The sequence below is a fragment of the Thermobia domestica genome, chromosome 11 (genome assembly GCF_964235325.1).
Source record: "Thermobia domestica chromosome 11, izTheDome1.hap1.1, whole genome shotgun sequence".
NCBI lineage: Eukaryota > Metazoa > Arthropoda > Insecta > Zygentoma > Lepismatidae > Thermobia > Thermobia domestica.
The window spans coordinates 253,289,277-253,310,693 of record NC_137464.1 but is presented as its reverse complement, the minus strand read 5'-3'; the positions used below and the strand labels follow the sequence as shown (position 1 = coordinate 253,310,693).

The window sequence follows — 21,417 nt, the reverse complement described above, 5'->3', positions numbered from 1 at the left end:
TAATATATTTTTAGAAGAAAATTATTGTCGGTAAAAAGTAAAATACGAAATGATAAATAGTAACCTTGGAAAACGTTTCTCACACACAACTGGAGAATAAAATTCTTATAGCATAAGAAGAGGATGGCTCAAAGGCATAACACAAATGCTGAATCCCGACAGCAAAATATAATTCTTTTCTTTAATATTTTATAAACGTACAATATTGAAATTTATGGACAATTTACCATATACTATTGAGTAAAGTGAGCGACATACAATCGTTTCATTTTTCACACATACACACACATTTACACAGGGTGTCTCAAAAGTCCCCTGACGTAGGGTAACTCTGTTATTATCAGAGTTACAACAAAATATAAAAGGGGAAACCGTTTAGAAATATAATGTTTCCAATCTAAAGTGAAGGATTTTTTTTTTTTTTTTTTTTTTTTTTTAAGTCCGACGAGCCGTTTCGGATGTACACTCTTTATGCGCCCAATGTTAAATGAAAGTGCAACATTGCCATTTACGTGGACCTACAACATAAGTGAATGAAGTTATTGTTTGAAATGTGGGCCGGGCATCGACACGTTAGTAACTAAAAGATAGTAACTTTCCCGTATGTTGTGGGTCCAGGTAAATGACAACGTTGCATTTTCATTTAACAGTGTGTGCATAAAGAGTGTACAGCCCAAACGGCTCATCTGATTTAAAAATTCTTTTACTTTAGATTGAAAACATCATAAATATAGATGATTTCTCCTCTTACATTTTGTTGTAACTCTGATAATAATAGAGTTACCCTGTCAAGAGACTTTTGAAACATCCTGTATATATGTATAAATGAAAGTGACTTAACTCTTGAACCACCCGACCGGTCTCGATCAGATTTTCAATATAGACGAGGTTCGGGCCTGGGATGGCTTTTAACATTTCACTTTGATGGTGCAACTTGAGGGAGGGAGAGAAGGTATATATATATATATATATATATATATATATATATATATATATATATATATATATATATATATATATATATATATAAATGAAAATGACCGATATTCGTGTCGAATTCATAGTTTTCGGGGTCACTGAGACGAACAGTGACACTTCCGATGCCGTTTAAATCCAAATTCAGTCTCCATTAATACTCCTAAGGTGAAATGGTGACATGTAAAAGTAATTGAAAATGACCGATATTAGTGTCGAAATCATAGTTTTGGGGTTCCTAAGGTGATTGGTGACAGTTTTGGTGCCTTATCCAAAATGAAATGCATTCTGCCCGTATATTATTATTATTATTATTATTATTATTATTATTATTATTATTATTATTATTATTATTATTATTATTATTATTATTATTATTATTAATATAAATCATAGTAGTGTAGGACAAAGTTTGTATAAAGTAGTGACTATATATATAGTACTGAATATTGTTGCCACCACTGGAGGCGCTGATTGGTCAGTCTGTCTTAAAATTGATTTTCACTATTAAATGGACCTCCAAAGTACGTAACGACCTAACAAGAAATTCTGAAATCATATGAGTAGAAGTTAGTGTTACTAAAGGTAGGAAAGTGTCCCGTGGTTCTTACTATAGGCCACACAAAAAACTCACCGTGATCCATCTTGGAAGCTTGCAGATATTCGGTATTAGCAGCTCTTTCCTTGGGTATCACCTAATATGGGAGTTGGTAAGTGTGGAAATATTAAATTGACGTATGCTCAGACCGCGAATAAATGTGTCTAAAAACAATTAACATGTTTAACACGCGCGGGGACAACAACCTGGGAAAAATGAAATGAAATCTTTAAGTTTTACGTCCCACGATTATGCCGGTTAGGCTAAAGAAGACGGTGATGATGAGAGATGAATGAAACGGTGGAATGAAGAAAGTGAGTGGAAACAGGAGAACCTCGAGAAAACCCACGAGCACGGATGTTTGTCCACCACAAAGCTCACACGGCGCGAGCTGGGATCGAAGCAGGGACCCCAAGCACCGGAGGTGAACTCTCTACCACTGAGCCACCGCGCCCCCCAACAACAACAACCTGGATTATGTTGTCTCTTCACTAAATGGGATTAACATAACTCCACGTATGAACTTTTTCTCTGCAGACCATGATTCACTGGACATAACTTTCTGCCCCAGCATACGAACTCTAGTCCTGCTAACCATGTTAATAGACTGTGGAAGAGGGCTCCGTGGGATTATATCTGTCGTGCTTTAGATGTTTTTCCAGGGTGCTTGTTAGAAAATGGCACTATCGATGATGCTACAACGCTTCTTCCTGATACCTTTGCACTTGCTGTCGCGGACTTTGCTCCCAAAAAACCTCAAAAGTCATCTAAGTTCCCACCTAGGTTTGATGCTGAGATTCGGTCTGCTCTTAAAAACAAGAGACTTGCATGGTCACTCTGGCAACAACATCCAAACCAGTTTACTTACAGTAGTTTTTTCGCAAAGTCGTCGATATGTCAAGTTTCTTAGAAAATAAATACAATAATTACGTCTCCAATATAGCAACTTCGTTATGTTCAAGACCTAACAGCTTCTGGTCTGTCATTAATTCAAGGAGAAATAAAACTAGTATACCAATGATGTCAACTATGCTAGGAGCACTGTCACTGGGAAGTACAGAGCTCCATCTTTCAATGATTATTTTTACAGAAATTTCTCCACGCAGACAGTACCTGATCCTCTTCCTACTTTTGAAGCTATATGTTCGTATTCCCTATCATCGATTTCTACTATGCCCACTGAAATTAAGTCACTCTTGTCAGATCTACCTGACCATCGTGCTCTTGGACCTGACAATATTTATATAATCTTCCTTCGTAATACAGCCGCGTCAATTGCTTACCCTTAGCTTAGGCCTTTTTATTTAATAGATGTTTTATAAAAGGCATAGAAATTTCTTCCTATCATGTCTTACCAACCTATCAGAATTCCTTATTTATGAAGTAAACTTATTTCAGAAACTACTCAATTGGATGTAATATACTTAGATTTCTCAAAAGCTTTCGATAAAATTGACATCCATCTGCTTCTCCACAAGCTATCCGACAAATTTAATCTTCATGACAAAATTCCTGTCTCTGCTAACAAGATTATCCTTCTGATTCTATGCAACGATCAGTATTGTGTTTGTTCTGCCAGATGCATCATCCAAATTTGTCTCAGTTCTTTCTGGGGTTTCCCAGAGTAGTGTTCCCCAGAGGACCTCTCCTGTTTCTTCTTTACATAGATGATCTCCTTTCCTTCCTTTCCTACTGTGAAAAGTGCTATGAAAATGCTGGGTATTCTTTATAGATTTACTTAAATTTGTGATCTCAAATCACTTAGTATTTTCTTCGAAGCTTTTATATCTCCTAAAATTGAATATTGCTCATCGATATGGAATACGGCCTGTGCTTCAAACTTATCCTGTTTGGATTCTGTTCTTAACTATTCCTTGCCATTGTCAAACAAAGAATTCCTTCAGTGCGTAGTCTTAATAAAGTACAGCTCCTAACAAACTTAATATAGAAACTTAACATACTCGACGCATGGTGGCAGACACGAATTTCGTGTACATGTAATTAAAAGGAGGAAAAGGAACTGGTTGGAACATTGGCTGAGGAGGAACTTTATTATGAGGGACATGCTAGAGAATATGGTGGAAGGAAAGACAGGGAGGGACAAAGGAGACTGTAGTTAAAGGAAGGTATTAAAACAGAAAATTTGCTACGTCAAGACTGAGGACCACTGTATATCGAAGCTTCTGAGTTGCATCAAGTGACCTGCCAATAATGGCAGAATAGCATCGATTATAATCAAACCTCTTAATATTTTAATATAACTTGAGTAAGAAAACAAAACGACTCAACTGTCCATGTTTTTTGTGTAAACTATATTAGAAATACAAAAACACAGCATGAAACTCCAAGTTGTTTGAAATAACTGTACAAAATCACTCTCACTTGTAAATATGGATTATTTACTGTTGTATAATGTTATATCGCTCAATCCTCGTGGGCCATATACCTGAGGAGGCTAAAAGTTATATTGATAACAATGATTCAACGTATAAGCACCCGCCCATGAAATTAAACTTACGGTCACATACACAATGTCATGAAAATGTTATTTCGATATTAAATTTTTTGAGCACACATTAAAAATTTCTAACGGATGCTTGATCCTTGGAGCCAAGGCCATATCCATGTAGCCGGCACCTATTGTGTACGGAATTACTGATGTTCAATTCTACATTTCTCTTTAGTTTTAGAAGAACACCATTAATATTTTGAAATGATGTAATATCTAGTTTTACGTACCACGATTATGCACCGAGGTTAAGAGAGATGATGATGATGAGAAATGAATGAAACGGTGGAATGAAGAAAGTAGGAGGAAACGGGCAAACCCCGAGAAAACCTACGCACACGGTCTCTATCCACTAATAAAGCTCACATGGTGCAAGGTGGGATCGAACTAGGGACCGCAGCACCAAAGGTGATCGCTCTACCACTGAACCGGTACTTGTGAAAGACTCTTGCGCAAGAGTTTTGGTCTTGGTGTTGCAGCTATGATCTTGGTCTTGGTCTTGGTCTTGCAGCTATGATCTTGGTCTCGGTCTTGCATCGGGATTCCTGGTCTTGGTCTTGCATGCAAGACTCTTGCAAAACTGCAAGACCAAGACTCTTGCGCTCATCACTAATACAGCACAACACAATGATAAGGTAGTTTAGACTTTGCAATGCGTGACATAGCCTAGATGCCAGTTATTTTTCCTACAAAGCCGGGATTCCATCTTGCCTCCTAAGTTCAAATACCTACGTCTCGATACAAATTTCATAATTATTCCTTAAGGGGGTAGACTACTAAATATTGTTCAAAAGCTAATAATTTTTCTTTTTGCAGTTTTTCGTAAATGAAAAGAGATAATGAAATGTAACTTAACTCAATAATAGATAATTGTTCTACACCCGAAAATACGAATCGGAAGAATTTTCAATGTTGCCATCCATAGAAATTACAGTGTGACCAGAATTTGAATTACTCAAAAATGTAGGTTAAGGTAACGACTAGAAAAACGAATTCAACTGTAATTGATGACTTATCATGCTGTGTTCCTTGTTAACTACTTTTTAAATAATGTTTGTATTTATTTTGTAATAACCTGTTTATTTTGTAATAACGTGTGTAAGTTATTACAGAATAAATACAAATATTTAAAAAGTAGTTAAAAAAAGAACACATACAGCATGATAAGTCATCAATTACAGTTGAGTTCATACCGCTGCATTTGCTACAAAATTTGATGGAATAAAAACGCTATGAATATCTGTTACAGCTCAACAAAACACGTATTTGCCTAGTAACGTAAGAATATTTTTTAAAAAATATTGTAACTACGTTCGTCGGTTAAATTACTTTCAGTTAAAGGTAAACGTTTAATAAATGATCCAATTTACGTTAAATTTAAGTAAGGAAAAATACAAAACAAACAACAACTAATATTTATTTTGTATTAAGATTTTTTTACCCAATACTCAAAACAAATGTCTAACATATAGAAAACAGAGTTAATAAAAGCCATAATGCAGGTTATCAACATGCTGTCGGCCTTTTTCCTAAATACTTGGTTGTTTCGACGATAGAATATTAGAAATCCACTGGCTAAGAACAAGCAGGCGCCAAGTGACGAAATAAACACTCTCTGCAAGGAAAAAAAGACTTGTAAAATTCCATTCGTTCCGGAAAGTGTCATTATACAGGGTGGGCTATAAGTCCTCTACCATCCCTTGTAAAATCCGTGTTCGTGGAAAATAGTGCAGAACAACTATGCAGTAACATAGTAGGCAGAGGGGGAAGTCTGATTGTGATGGTGACCAAGATGGCGGCCATTTTGAATTCACGTCAAGATTTTTAAATGGGAACATGGTCATGTGGCAAATTTTAGGCTGGAATTTAAAGACAAACACAATGGTGAAATCGGTTTGTTGATATCTTAATTTGTTCAAAAGTTACAGGCATTTCAAATTGCTAATGTTAACTGTCACGCATGGCGGAGCACGTGCTCTACGTGGCCCCCATCCCGAGTTATGCACAAGGTAATTCGTTCAAACCAATTGTCCATGACTCTCAAAAGAGTTTCTGGTGAAATATCGGCACAGGCTGCATATATGCGTTCTTCCAGGTGTTCAAGTTCCTGGATCTTTTCGGCGTATACCTTTGCCTTCAGATGACCCCACAGATAAAAATCCAAGGGCGTCAGATCTGGTGATCGTGCTGGCCATTCTATGGGACCACGGCGCCCAATCCAACGTCCAGGAAATTGTTCATCCAGATAGGTACGGACCTGTAATCCGTAGTGCGGAGGGGCATCATCCTGCTGGAAAAAGAGTGGAAATGTGACGTCCTCGGACAATATGAAAGGGAGGATGAGATCCCGCAGCATATCCAAATACCGTTCAGCAGTGAGGGTACCAGGAATGATGAATGGACTAATTAATTTGGTGCCCCATAGACCACATCACACCATTAATTTCCTGTACCCACCACTTTGCAAGGGTCAACCCACTGAGGATTTGTCGGGGACCAATAGCGACAGTTTTGCTTATTCACTTCCCCAGTGACATAAAAATTGACCTAATCAGAAAATAATAATTGTGTGTGGAATGTGGGATCCGTTTGCAACTGTGCAAGGACCCAGTCGCAAAATTCCACACGACGATCAGGGTCATCTTTAGATAGATGATGTTGAAGTTGCAATTTGTACGGATGTTACTTACTTTTCTGTAAGATACGTCTGATGGATCTACGGCTGACACCACATTCCATGGACAGACAATGGGTACTACGGTGTGGTGATGTAGCAAATGATGAAAGCATTGCTACTGATGTGGCTTCATCTGTTTCGGTCGTGGATCTTCCACACCTGGGTTTATCTGCTATGGAACCAGTACCCATGAACTTCTGGAAGAGTTGGGCGACACCAACATGGGACACAGGATGTCGATCTGGGTGTCTAGTATTGAATTCAGCTGCTACAGCCCTTGCACTCCTTCCTCTCCATGCTCTGATCAACTCCTTCCTCTCTGCTGTCGTTAGCGGCATAATTTTTCACCTGCAACAACAGAATTAGTACGGTAAAATTAGCAATTTGAAATGCCTGTAATTTTTGAACACATTAAGATATCAACAAACCAATTTCACGATTGCATTTGTCTTTAAATTCTATCCTAAAATGATGTGCCGCATGACCATGTTCCCATTTAAAAATCTTGACGCGAATTTAAGATGGCGACTTTCAAGATGGCCGCCATCTTGGTCACCATCAGAATCCGACTTCCCCCTTGGCCTACTATGTTACTACATGATTGTTGTTCACTATTTTCCACGAACACGGATTTTACAAGGGTTGGTAAGGGACTTATGTCCCACCCTGTAGAAATTACTATATACTAACTTATTTATGTGGACCCGCGTAGCGTAGTCGATAACACTCTAGCCTTTGGTGTGAGCGGCCCCGGGTTCGATTCTCAGTGGGGACACTCGGTCGAAAAACTAAAAACTTTTCAGGCCAGCAATTCTGTGAGGTTTTCCTCATTTACAGAAGGCAAATACCGGAATGATACCTAACATAATGGTCCTGAACCCCGAGAAAACCCACGCGCACGGTGTTTGTCCACCACAAAGTTCACGGGGGCGGGGGATCGAACCCGGGACCTCAAGCACCAGAGGTGAACGCTCTACCACTGAGCCACCGCGGTTCGTAGTCTTGGAGCTGTGTGCCTTTTAAGTTCATTTTTTTATGTTTTCGGCAGCCTATAACTCCGAAAGGAGGCATTTGTGCACCCAAGATGGTCTATACTTTTTGTCTTATCTTGGTGTTAGGAATCATCTCCCAAACGTTGTCAGTGTTGTTTTGAAACACCCTGTGAACATTAAACATTCATGTTTTAATATTAATTTATGTTGAACAATAAACTGAAGCTATGGGACTATAAAAGTAAAAAGAAACTAATGATGTCGTCCACACTTGGCAAGAATGCTTTCTTTTTCTTTCTTGTTAGGTGATTTTCCTTGTTACCCTTTACCGGTTTCGCCTCCAACGAATGGAAATAATTGCCAAACCACATAAGAAGCACACATGTACTGTAAAAGGTCGAAATTCTTTTTTAAATTCTTTTTTGCAATATTTTCCTAAAAGTTGGAACAAATTATGTATGATAAATCGAAGAAATACTAAATTTTATATCACATCGATTTCTCTGTGTGTTAACTCAATGATATACAGAAAAAAAAAAAAAAAAAAAAAAAAAACGACCGGCCTGGAAATCGAAGCAGGGTTTCCGCCTTACTGTACCAGTGCCTTGATCACTATGCCACTTTTTTTTTTTTTTTTTTTAATAGCCCAACCGTGATTTGTTGTCTTCATAGCCTAAACAGTCTAATCCAATACAATAGGGAGACAAACACATACAATTAAAAATATGCCCACCATACTCTTCAGAGGAATTCGAACTCGCAAAAGTAAGTCTCACTCCTCATACTGGCAAGTCATCACATCAATATTTACATCACTTTACTATATTCAACACCATATACTTCTAACGCTGAGAATGAAGCCATCTTATATATTTCTGAGTAGAGCGTGGTCACGAATTAGAACTGCGCCAATAATATGCTAGGATAGTCTTGTCTTCATCACCATTAATGGTGTTTAATTATTTGATGCACCAACAACTAAGGTTTTATATGCTACTAATGTAGAAATAGTGAATTACTTGTGTATAAATGATTTATTTATATAGAATTGTATAAAAAATGTACAAATGGCGGATGCCGCCATTTGCAATTATTGGCTGACTTGAAATTCGAATTTCCTGATTTATACTGTTAAAAATTGAAATAAGTTAAAAAATTGCGGTTCCAGAGGATAAAGCTAGACTTCTTGCTGCGTTATCTCCCCATGCTGGTGCATGGTTAAATGCGTTACCTTCTCCCCAATTACGTCTTCACATACCTAATGAAACCTTTCGAATCGCAGTAGCCCTAAGACTAGGTTCAGCTCTTTGTGAGCCACATCGCTGTCCAGCTTGCGGGGATCAAGTTACCCAACGCGGGCTGCATGGCCTCTCATGCATGAAGAGCATAGGCAGAAACACAAAACATTCATCTGTTAATGACATCATTTTGCGAGCCCTCACGACGGCAGGAATTCCTTCGATTCGTGAACCGTCAGGCTGTTGTCGTTCCGATGGTAAACGACCTGATGGCATGACATTAATAACTTGTATGAGAGGCATATCTCTAGTATGGGATTTTACATGTTCGGACACATTCGCCCATTCAAACCTCCCATTGACCGTTGTGAATGCTGGAGAAGTTGCTAGACGTAGAGAGGCAGAAAAGGAAAGGAAATACAATAATCTCCTCGATAAATTTATATTTGCTCCAATAGCTATGGAGACCAGTGGAGCATGGGGTTCTAGAAACCTTGATTTTATCAGAGAGGTAGGCAGACGCATATCTATCGTTTCTGGAGATGTTCATTCAGCATCCTTCTTATTCCAACGTATATCCATTGCGGTCCAACGTGGCAACGTTTCGTCAGTTTTTGATACGTTGCCGCCTGGAAGGGAACTGGAGGAGGTGTTTCTTCTCTAGTACAACAGAAGCAAGCGAAAAATAGAATAATAAAAATAATATATCAACGTTGAGAGAAATTTAACAGTATTTTAGGTTTAAACTTTAAATGATGATCCATCCTCCTGTAACATAATATTTATTCAAATTGCGTTTGCTCCTTAGAAATCATGTTTAAATTTCATTGTTGTTATAAAATATTAATATAAAATGAAGCATTAAAATGCAATTGTAGAGATCATCATGTGTATTTTGACATTATCGTTTCCTGTATTTCCTGTTATTGTTTCCTTATTCTGCTTTCACATGCTTTTCTTTTATTGTTTCATGTGTTTTCTGTGTATATAGGAGAATACCCTGTATATTTTCAAATTCACTAAGCAGTATACTAAATATCTATTATTGTTTTCAGTTTTTTCCTAGTTAAAAAATTAAATTCAGTATAGTCGTGAAATAAGTGTGTAGTATGCCAAATTCGGGAGAATAATAAAATTACCATAGTAGGGAAGTATCAAAGTCAAAACCGGGGAGGAGGTCCAGCGGAACGAAGAGGGTCAGCTACCCCGTTGATCAGGGTGTAAAAGTTGAAAAAAGTGAAAATAAATTAAATATAGATGAAAAGAATAGTTGTGGTTGAAAGTATATGTGTTTGTAAATAAATGTGAATGTGTATGTTAAATGTAAGATGAACACTTTTCACTGTAATCACTTCTTCTTCTCCACAATACTCCAAGAAATGTTGTGACTAACGAGGTCACCGCTGAACCAGTCTTAATGTTCGTATAAAGTCCGTTGAATAAAAACTTTAGTTCTTCTAAAGAAAATTATGAAAAAAATATTCAAAATATTATGTTTAAACCATTGGAAGGAATGTGGAAGGTTGCTTCATCACCAGTTAACTTGGAAAACCTACTAAAAAATATAACACAACTGTTTAAAATCATAAAAATTCACACATAACAAACAATATAATTTGATTTAGGATTTAGATTTCTGTGCTTTCGACATCTAAGGCCATTTAGCCCTTCACGTTTTGAGAGATGACGTCCCTCGGCGAGCACACAATCCGGGGAAAGGGAAGGAAGAAAGGATAGGGAAAGGAAGAAAGCAGTCTGGAACCTATAAGTTAGGTACCACCCGGCATTTGCCTGGTGTGAATGAGGAAAACCTCATTCAGGGTGGCGGCCTGAAAAAGCGTTGTACACTTTTTCGACCGAGTGCCCCCACCGGGAATCGAACCCGGAACCGCTCGCACCGAAGACGAGAGCCTTAGTGGCTACAAACAATATAATTTGAATGTAGGTATAACTCCAAATTGCGCCAATAGTAAATGTATAAGATGGTATTATAAAATGCACTATGAGTATATTTGTTATTATTTGTCAACCATAATACAATTAAGAAAACTACAAATATAATTTGTAAAAGAAACGTGGATTCACAGTATAACCTGTAGACAGTCATTTCTGTTTCACTTAAGCACAGTGCATTTACTAACAACCTTTTTCACTAACCCACTAAAAGCATACTACAATATCAACAATCGGCTCATAATCTATTCCCTTAACACTCCATTAGCTTTTATTGTTGGTTCAATGTTGCACTTTTCCAAACTTGTATCATTGTTGTAAATTAACCCATCATTTCATTTACTTATGAACCGGAGCGTGGTACTGACCACATCACCTGCATGAGGACTGAATTGAAGAAAATGGGACCCTTTACCTCTACACACAGCCCCATTTTTTATTGTTTATCAGACAGATAGGCACACAAAGAAATCCCTTGAAAAGCAACGGACATTCAGAAAATAAAAAAATATATGAATAATATGATATGTTGAGAACCTAAACAGTAGAATTCGATAAAGCTTTTGAATCTTTGTAGCAATGAGTATACTACACCTACTATCACATCTGATGACGACATGCAATCTCTCTCTATACAGATTCATAACTTCTGTACCTAGAAACAAGATCAAAAGGATCAGCAGAATTAACCTGACAGGTTGGTCCTATAACTTCTCGTAAATCCGAGTTCTTGATAAATCTTAGTATTCTTATGGACCTCGTAAGTGTTTTCCCTGAAGATGAGACCAACACAGCTTCGAAAATCAAGAAGTGGGAAAGTTATTGAACTATATCGTGTGAGAGATGTACTAGATATTAGCCCTCTAATCTTACTATAGTTAAGATCCTCTAATCGTATTATATTATAGTTAAGGCATTCAGTATTAGTTATTATACAATGTAGTTAAATTCCAAATATATTACAATCACCTGTCAAAGCGGATTGTAGTCAGGACTTGCATTTTATGCTGATATTACCAATTTCTGTTATTCATTTTGTGTTATGTCATGAATTTCAAAATTACAAAATCCAAGTTATTCTATTAACAATAACACTGCACACATTAATTTTAGTTTACCACATTAGTAAACTTGACTAATGTGGTATATGGTCTTGGAATTGACTAATGTGGTATACGGTCTTGGAATTTAGTGATTTCATTTGGAAGGGTAGCTCTGTAATAAATTGTAAGCTACAGAGTGAATCTCGGTATATCGCTTTTTTACCAATTATTATCGTATTCATTATTTACTGTAGCATTTGTTATGTTTATGATTGTGCCATATTCAAACTGTCACTATTTATACTTCCGTTCTAATATTCTGTATATTAATTAAAACAAGTTACTATTCACATGTTAACAATATCTTCATAGCAAGCATAATAAATCTAATCTAATCTAATCTTACGGTTCCTTTTGGTAGTTTCTCTCCGACGATTATGCCTAGTACTAAGCCAGCGTTCAAAACACAAAATGAGACAAATGTACCATACGTTATAATGTATAGATCTTCGAAAAGAAAACAAGTACCAACGGCTACCATCGCCTGCAAATAAGATTCGAAAATGATATTTTAATTCATATTAAATTTTCGAAATTTTATAATATATCTAAAATATATATCTGTCACATTTTGTATATATACAGTGAATGACAACCATTTACTTAAATATACAATTCTTCGGACGAAAAACCACTTTAATTTTTAAACGAGTTTAGGTTATATTATTAAAGGGTAAAACACAGTAACCTAAGGTTTTTAAAATTTAAAATAACAAGTATTGGTATAATTTCAAATCGTGTGGAATATAGTTGAAAATAAGATATTTGATCAAATATTTTACTTTAATTACTACAGCTAGTCCCACTTCCTTATACAGTATTTTGTAATTCTAACCTTGACACGAAATGACTGCTTAAATTCTTCAATCCACAAAATGGAAGGTGGAATAGAGTTTTTTGTTTCAGGTAGTTTCTGTGCAACTTCAGAGTTCGTCTAGTCACGTACAGTCACCTTGCTGCAAAGCCAAGAACGTTTTGACCGCCATCGAAAGTGTTCTATTGCGTTGAAGTTAGAGATTTGTGAAGACAACTGCAGTAAGTTAATTTTTTAACTTCGAAGCCATTCACTGACGATTAGATTTTTCTGGAAGACAAAGTCGGAGATATTTAGCTTCCAGTGCTTGAAATTGTCCAGAATCTCCGTTTCCAAGATATCGATGTACTGTTGAGCGTTCATCCTGCCAACGATTCGTCGTCGTCTCCCAACTCACTAGTCATGTCTACTGTGAAAGCGTCCAACTAAACCAAGAGTGTTTATTTGGATTGCACATCACCATACTGGAGACGTTCCTTGTCCTTCCCTCACGTTCGTTACTTCCCACTAGATCTAGCGGTTAATTATGGCTTCGTCAGGAGAAATTATTTACGTTCAGTTTGCCACAGTGGAATCTTTGTAGCGCCGGATGAAGTTCAGGCTCAACGGCCGATGTCTTGTGCTTACGAATGTTTTCTTGATTTCTAAGCGGGCCTCACAGCCGCTCTTCCTGAACATTTTTCCCGCTGCCTTTAGTATCAGGTTGATTTGATCAACACCAGAGAGACTTGGACGGCATTGCTAAAGGTCCATGTGGTAATTTACTCTATCAAATGTTTTTGTAATATAGTTATTATTTTTGTCTGCAATCTGCTTTTATGTTGAGAGCATCCTACTTATTAGTTTCAATTCGAACATCAGTGCTTACATCTACTTTTAAAAAGGGGAATTTCAATGTGCAGTACCATCTCTTCCACAATCGCACAACCTCATCTTCATATTCTACTATTTATAAGTACTGCATAATTTATTCTGCTTACCACCTTGGAATCTCAAGTCAAACTTGTTCGATTTTCAATTTTCTTTCTTTACTTACAAATTAATTGTTCAAATGTTATATAGTCTAGGCTCTGTCCATAAGAACTGTAGAAAAATAGGGGATGACAGCAGATCTCTTCAGAACCTGTTAGATGGTGATCAAACAATGAAAAAAATCTAAGGTAACACATCCGCAACTGGGGCCTTCATTGTGAAATTCAATATTCAAGATGGCACCCGCGCGCCAAGTATCAAATTATTTTTAAACTGGAATATTTTATCACACAACCAAGCCATAAACCTCATTCTTGTACCAAATTAAAGATAATTGACAGTAAAAGTAAGACAACTTGATAGGCCTATATTGTTTACATGTTGCCGCCATATTTAAAAATAACGTTCGTTTGGGTCAAAAATTAGTTTTTCCCGCTTCTCTTTTTTCATTTTATGGCAAATAACTATGAAGCCATTACAAATATGAAAACGCAGCCCAAAATAATTAATGAAGCATAATTTTAACTTTCTATCGTTACTAATATCTTTAGTAAATCTTAAAAAATGACGGAGCTAGTTAAGTTTAAGTGGCGCAGCGTTTTTTGGACTGTTTAATCAATTACCAGAAAACAACTCTCTATGCGCAAAACTCTCAAAGCTATTACATTTCAACAAATTAAAATAGTCCATCCATTTGATCGGTAAACTAAAGGTAGTAGATTGCTGTGTCACAGGAAATGAAATAATAATGTTATATCTATTCAAAACACACTGACAATTTCTCCTGAAATGTATTATTTGAACATTGCTGAGTTAGAAGGAGTTAACAGAAGTGGACATAATAGGACATAATGCACGCTGTGTACGAGCTAGAAACTGAAGAATCCGTTCTTACGTGTTGTGCTGTGAATGCCATGATAACGGATTCAAACGTTCCCAAGAAAGAAGTCGGCTTTCTTCCAGTACTGCCATAACCAGTAACGGAATATGATAGTGTATACACAGCAATGAAAACTTCCAGAGCCTATTTGTACACTCAAATCAGTCTTCAATGGTCGTAGTATGTGAAGAAGAAGTATATCACATTGCTGCTTAAATTCAACTTACGAGCAATGAATTTCCAAACATTGTCCTCATGCTAGAATCATTCCACATGACAAAAGTCCTTTCCTGCGTAGGAAAGTACATTTCTGGTAGTGGTTTGAGGTCTGTTTACATCGAAAAAAAATTTTGAGACCATAGTAACCGAGAGCATTCTAAAGCGAACTATCTATGTTAGGCTAGTGAGACGCATGTTTATAATTGCAGATGTGTTTGTGCTAAAGTGGGATACTTTCCTGGAAGAAGAAGGTTAATGTTTTACGTTTGTCATCCAGCAATTCGTTGACACTATGACTATTATGAAAGAAAGACAGAACGTGCTCTCTATCAGTCCTGTGAGTTGGTCAGTAATTCTGGAGAAATATCGAAGGCTTTGCAGAACTTCAGAGAAACTCAACTCAATTTCTGAGGAGCGTCGCTACCTTGAACTGTTTTTCTATCTAATATTTTTGCTGAGAAACCTTATAATAACTGACCGAGGAGGAGACTGACCGCTGTATCTATATAACAGCAGTGGCTTCCGATGTTCATGGCATTTAATTGAATCAATTACCTGCGGTGGGCTTCCCTCTATCTTAGGAATTTGGGGACTCAACACCGAGAAATAAATGCTCAATTTATGAATGATCACTTCGTAGTCAGAAGAACGAACAATGTATTTAGCGCAGTTGGTGCTGATATGGCATTTGAACAGACTATAAAAAGATCTAAGAAATCATCAGGAGGAATCGTGGGTCAGACGCGCAGAAAGAACTAAATTACTGAATGGGAATTGTCGTACCACGAAGTTCTTTCGATATGTCAAACCATCAGTCAGATTCTTGGTGTATCACAGACTATGACTTGCAAGTTCATCATGAGTTCCTTGGCAATGTAGGTGATGAAGTTCGTAACTCTATTAACAGAATGGTAGAATTTATGGAGCGCAGGTAGAATTTATGAAATGAAACCCCTTTGTGACTAAACGGTTAACGTTCACGCCGTTAGTACACAGGGGGAACCGGGTTTGGTTCTCGGTGTAAGAGTTCATATTTGCTGTATTTTCTGTACGGAAAGAGATATTAAACTCAGAATAGTCTAATCTATTGGAAAGAAATAAGAGAAAATTCAACCTAGGATAAGTCACAATATGTATGATACAAATCTATACTTACCAGCTCAAACATATTAATATAATATGGCATTCCTGTCTTGAGGACAGTGCCGAAATCCTTTATGCACTTCATACTTCTTCATGTGTTACCTTTTTAAGAAATGAAACAAAATACCTATATTAAAGTTAGAAGCAAAATAACCCGAAGTTGCAGATGATTAATAGGTGATGCAAGATTATGCGAAATCTACACAAAAAATGTGTTACTTAGAATAAGAGCAAAAAGAAAAAAAGAAAGGAAAACGGAATAAAATACTCGAGCGATTTAGTTTTTCCCCAAATATATAATCGTCAGTAATTCAATCCTTAATCTGCTTCATTCCTGCGTATATTTTGGTTTTTGTTTATTAAAGTTTAGTGTTCGTTTTTAGCGCCGAGGATGTAGGAGACGTGAATGTAAAGTTCAATATGGAGTCCGAAGCATTGTAATTCGATTAAATTTCAGTGCTGTCCTACTGGGAATCGATCCCGTGACCACATGCAAGAAAGGCGGACACGTGCTAGCCACTAAACAAGTGTGGAGGGTTCTGTGTATAGTGTCCTCCATATCTTCCAGTCACTGTTATTTTGTTCCATTTCTTGGTATCTTGTGTGCTGGGTTAATTTCACGGGTCGAGTGCTGAATTTTCTTCGGCCCACCATTGCAGAGCGTGTCTCCACTCCAGTTTAAGCTTCCTTTTTTCTGATCGTTTAGATTGTACGCCTTTCTTCACCTACTCTCTAATGCAGTGGTTCTCAAACTTGTTGCCGCGACCCACACTAAATATTAAAAAGTACTTTGTAGCCCACCTCTTTTATTCAAATACATATTGTCGTTCTATCCAATGATGGTGTATTTCAAACCAATTAAATTTTGTAAATCATATTTCTAATTTTTCCATATAAAGGTAATACAGAGCTAATACTATTCCCAACGCAATGTCCTACCCCTTAACTGATTTTGAGTCATCTATTTTCTTTCCATCCAAACCGAACATCTCTATTGATGTAGAACAGGGCAAGGCTCTGGGTAACCACTTACTCTTCACTTCATTAACAAACACTTCCAATTTTCATTTCCTGAATAGTACTTACTTTACTACATATGTTTCTGCATCAAATAAAATTTTCTCAATTAAACTTTTCGCGACCCACACTTTGAGAAACACTGCTCTAATGTGTTTTTTTCTATCTAATGTGTATTCCTTTCTTCAGCATCGCTCTTCAGTGCTTCTAGTACTTTTTTGGTCCTGCTTGTTAATCGTCCAGGACAGGGCTGCGGATTCAGATATCTATATATATAAAAGAGAACGTACAAAATCCTTTGTCCGCTCATCACGCTAATACGGCTGAACCAATTTCTTTCATTTTTGGGGGGTTATTAGGATTTGGACCCTAGATGGTTTTTATCATATCACTTTAATTTTTAATTACCAGTGTCTTGAGATAATTGACCATTCAGGTGTCCACAAATCCTTTGTTATTAGTTCATCATAGGTAAAAATAAACGTATTTATATGCAACCCGCATGACCGTGTCACTCGGCGGGTTAACATAAATGACAGGCGATATACAGCGGAAAATAGCTTGAATCTTCTGTTTAAAATTTTTTAATTGATTTGCTTATTTTTACAGACACTTTTACAATATGCCAGCACCGGGATGACCGCAGCGAAGCGGGGCGGGTTAACATAAATGACAGGCGATATAATGTTAAGATTTACTGCAATCTTCTATGGTTTTTATCATATCACTTGAAAGCGAAAAAGTAAAAATTATCTAAGTAACAAAGTTTATTGCGTTCCGGGGTGACCGCAGCGAAGCGGGGTGAACGCTGCTAGTAAATGTATAAAATAATATGGAACAATGAAATGAAATATCTGAGTTTAACGTCCAACGATTATACCTGTTAGGCTAAGGGAGACGATGATGAAAGCAAGTACATGATGATGGAAGAATTGATGGAATGAAAAAGTGGGAGAAAACAAGAGTACCCCGAGAAAACCCACGAGCACGATGTTGTCCACCACAGACTTACTTGGCCGGGGATCAAACCAGGGACCCCGTGCACCAAAGGTAAGCGCTCTACCACTGAGCCACCGTGGCCCCCAAAAATAATATGTGAAAGTAATGTGGTTCAGAATTCCAGTGTAATCCGTTGTGTATATGAAATGAAAAGGATATGAGAATTAACAATGAGATATGTGGATCTAAGCCCTACAATAAGTACACTATTCTTGAATATATTGGGTCGATGCATAATTTCGTGCGGTTCTTATATTCTATTTTTATTCTGCTGTTCTGTTAATTCAAATACAAATACAACATAGACATAACATTAACATATTCTACGAGTGTAACAATACATTGCATACATTTTACTGTCACTCACATTAACTCACAATCAGTCATTGATGTATTCACCTTCACTATCTATGACCTTCTGACAACGTTCAGGTAGCAGTTCAATGCCTCGCCTGTAGAACTGTTTTGGTTTTGACTGGAAGAAATCTGTTAGCCATTAGTCAAGAGAAGCTTCATCAGGAAACACTTGCCCTGAATGTGGTTAGAGAAAGAGCGGAAAAGATGGAAATCTGAAGGGCAAGGGCAGGGGAGGGTCAAAGAGTAAAATGTGGCGGAAAGGATCACTTTTCTCAACTTGACATTCCAAAATTAGTTTGTCTAAAATATATACAATAATACGTTTACAATCAAGAAAACCTGTATTTCACAACACGCAAACTCCAAACTACGGTAAAACAACGGAATGACGATAAACAGTCGCTTCACGCCGCATTATTGCCAACCCAAAAGAAAACCGAACGAACTCGACCTTATAATTTAAGTTACTGTTTTGTTAGGAAATATCGCAGATAGTGGGCTAATCTTCCACAGATGGCGGCCCTTATACCCAGAATTCCTGCTCTTTCATTTCCGTCGTACGTTCTGTTAATCACAAACATTTCTTATTTCCATGTTATCTTTGCTCTCCACTAGATACGTACTTATCTGTGCTGTATTACTTCCCAAAATCAGACTTTCTAAGTGTTAAGTGTTGCAAACTGCATTATTCAGAAATAGCGAAAACAATCGATCCTTATCTTCTCGTTTACAACCAGCATTATATCAACCCCTACTACAGTATTATGTAAATAGAGTTTTAGAGGGGGATTGGGGAGCGGAGCTCTTTTATTCTTGAAATATGAACTTCTTTTAGCAGGAAATGCACTCTTACTGTTTTAGAAAGTTTTTCTTAACCCTCAAGTAGTGTAGTGAATTTTTAGTGCATAGTTAGTGACGTGAGGTCCATGGGACCCCTTACTAATTATTAAATATAAAAAGGAGCACAATTACTTTTGAAAGACAAACTTGTTTTAATTATACATTGTAGCTATAGGATATAACACACCATGGATATGATAAAGAAATATAGCAATGTGCATGGATATAACGTGCTCAAACCAATCTGGTATAAGTTTTCTAAGGTATAAGTTTGTAAATAAAGATAGCTTTATATATGGCTACACTGACACTGATATAAAAATTATAATGAACGAACTCCTCAAAATTATTGTCAATGGAAGGCAAAATATTTACAAATTTGTGAAATTTTTAAAGTATATATTAGTTTCGCCAATTCTGCAAAGGTCTGTTCTACCTTACTTTTCACTGAATCACTTACACTTTCTGATATGAAAGATATAACATGTAATTAACTTTCTTCTGTAAATTCAGAATCATACACATTCACTCTAGATGGGCCAGGTTTGTCAAACATATTTAACGAAATAAAGTGATTATAAAGTTTTCAAAATAATAATGATATGCCGAGCTCCTTCGTGGCTAAGCGGTTAGCGTACGTGCCTTTGTCGTGGGAGAACCGGGTTCGATTCCCGGCGGGAGCTCATATAGTTCGGATTCCACGTTGATCAATAGGTCCACGTCTCATATAGCCTCGCTTCTGAAAGGAATATCAAAACTCAAAATTAACTCAACTCCTTAACACTGTCGTCGAAAAAATAGTAACACAATTAGTGACGTCTGGTCCCTGGGTCTTCACTAACTGCAATGGAATGCAACAGTGACACTTAGACATCACAAGCTCTACAGCTAATTGTAGCCAATTGCAAGCGAGAAAGGTACTGGGAGTGGCACGTATTCAAGATCAATCGTCTGCTAGAGGGAGAAGAAAAAAAGGTGTTCGGTGTCCGTGGGACTTCACGTCACGAATTAAGGGTTAATCGAGGAGATGCATTAATTTGTGCCGATTGACTTCAGGAGGACTGAGTATAATTACAGCGGGCGCACATCTGGAATAAAAACTGTAGTGCACAAACCACAAATTAACTTAAAAACAACAACTTCTGATAGGTTGTCTCTAGAAAGCACAAATGTTGTTTAACCGACCGGGCACGAGGACAACAGCATAGGTGCCGCGTCCGTTGGGATCAGGCGCGTCAGCGACTGTGGGTATACGCACAAACGAGGATAATGCAGAGTTTTATATGGTATAAAACATGTGTTGCACAGCTTTTCGACACTTTTTTCTATGAAGTTTTTGTACACTGCCTCCACATAGTACTTCACTTCATGATGCTTTTCTTATGGAGTACTCGTGGTAAAGGGAACACTTTCTATTTCGTATTTCAACCTTTTCACATATGTAAGAAGTAAGATCCCGATATATTTTGATTACTTGTCCGATCTTATTGTGAAATGAAGTAACATATCTCCCCTATGTTTTTGAAACTTATGACCCATAAAATGGGATAAGGCCAAAGATTGTGTTTCATATCACTTCATTTGGTTAGGATGCAGCTCACTTCTTATTATTTTCCGCTCTATAGTTCTGTATTTCCCGCCATTACTGTAGCATGCAGTCCTAGGTTAGTTAATAAGACAGTGGAGTAGTTGTTATCGAAGTTTGTCCACATACTTTCGACCCAGGGGTCCTTTGTTTACTGAATAGCAACGAGTTAAATGTATACCAGATGCTTCTTTTGAAGTTGTCTCGTAATTCCATCATTGTGTCAATTAAGGAAGTAACAAAGTGTCAATTTATTGTGACATATGGATGTCTGAAAATAGTGTAACAGCAGGACGTGAGAAAGTCATGTAACCTAAGAATGGCATGGGTAGGGAGGGAGCCCTTTGATGTCTACTAAAGAACGAAAGAAACATATACACAGGTGTGCTATATTTTTGGGTGGTCCAGGTTTTTTGGAGGTGGAGGGAGCGAACTGTGCTTTTCTCTGGACATTGCTTAATGGGGGGCCTGTGATTTCTAATGCATGGAAACTCAAAAATATGTGAAAAAAGAAAGAAATAAGAATCATTATTCTAACGACAGAGA

The 21,417-nt window shown here is 37.1% G+C and overlaps 1 long non-coding RNA gene across 1 annotated transcript in view; it reads right to left on the bottom strand.

Moving 5' to 3' along the window:
* Positions 1-5,483: 5,483 nt before the first annotated feature.
* Positions 5,484-21,417, bottom strand: part of LOC145663803 (uncharacterized) — a 37,080-nt gene continuing 21,146 nt past the window's right edge. The window contains exon 2 of the long non-coding RNA XR_014127271.1: positions 5,484-5,697. This is a non-coding gene — a long non-coding RNA (uncharacterized LOC145663803). The remainder of the gene's footprint in view (positions 5,698-21,417) is intronic.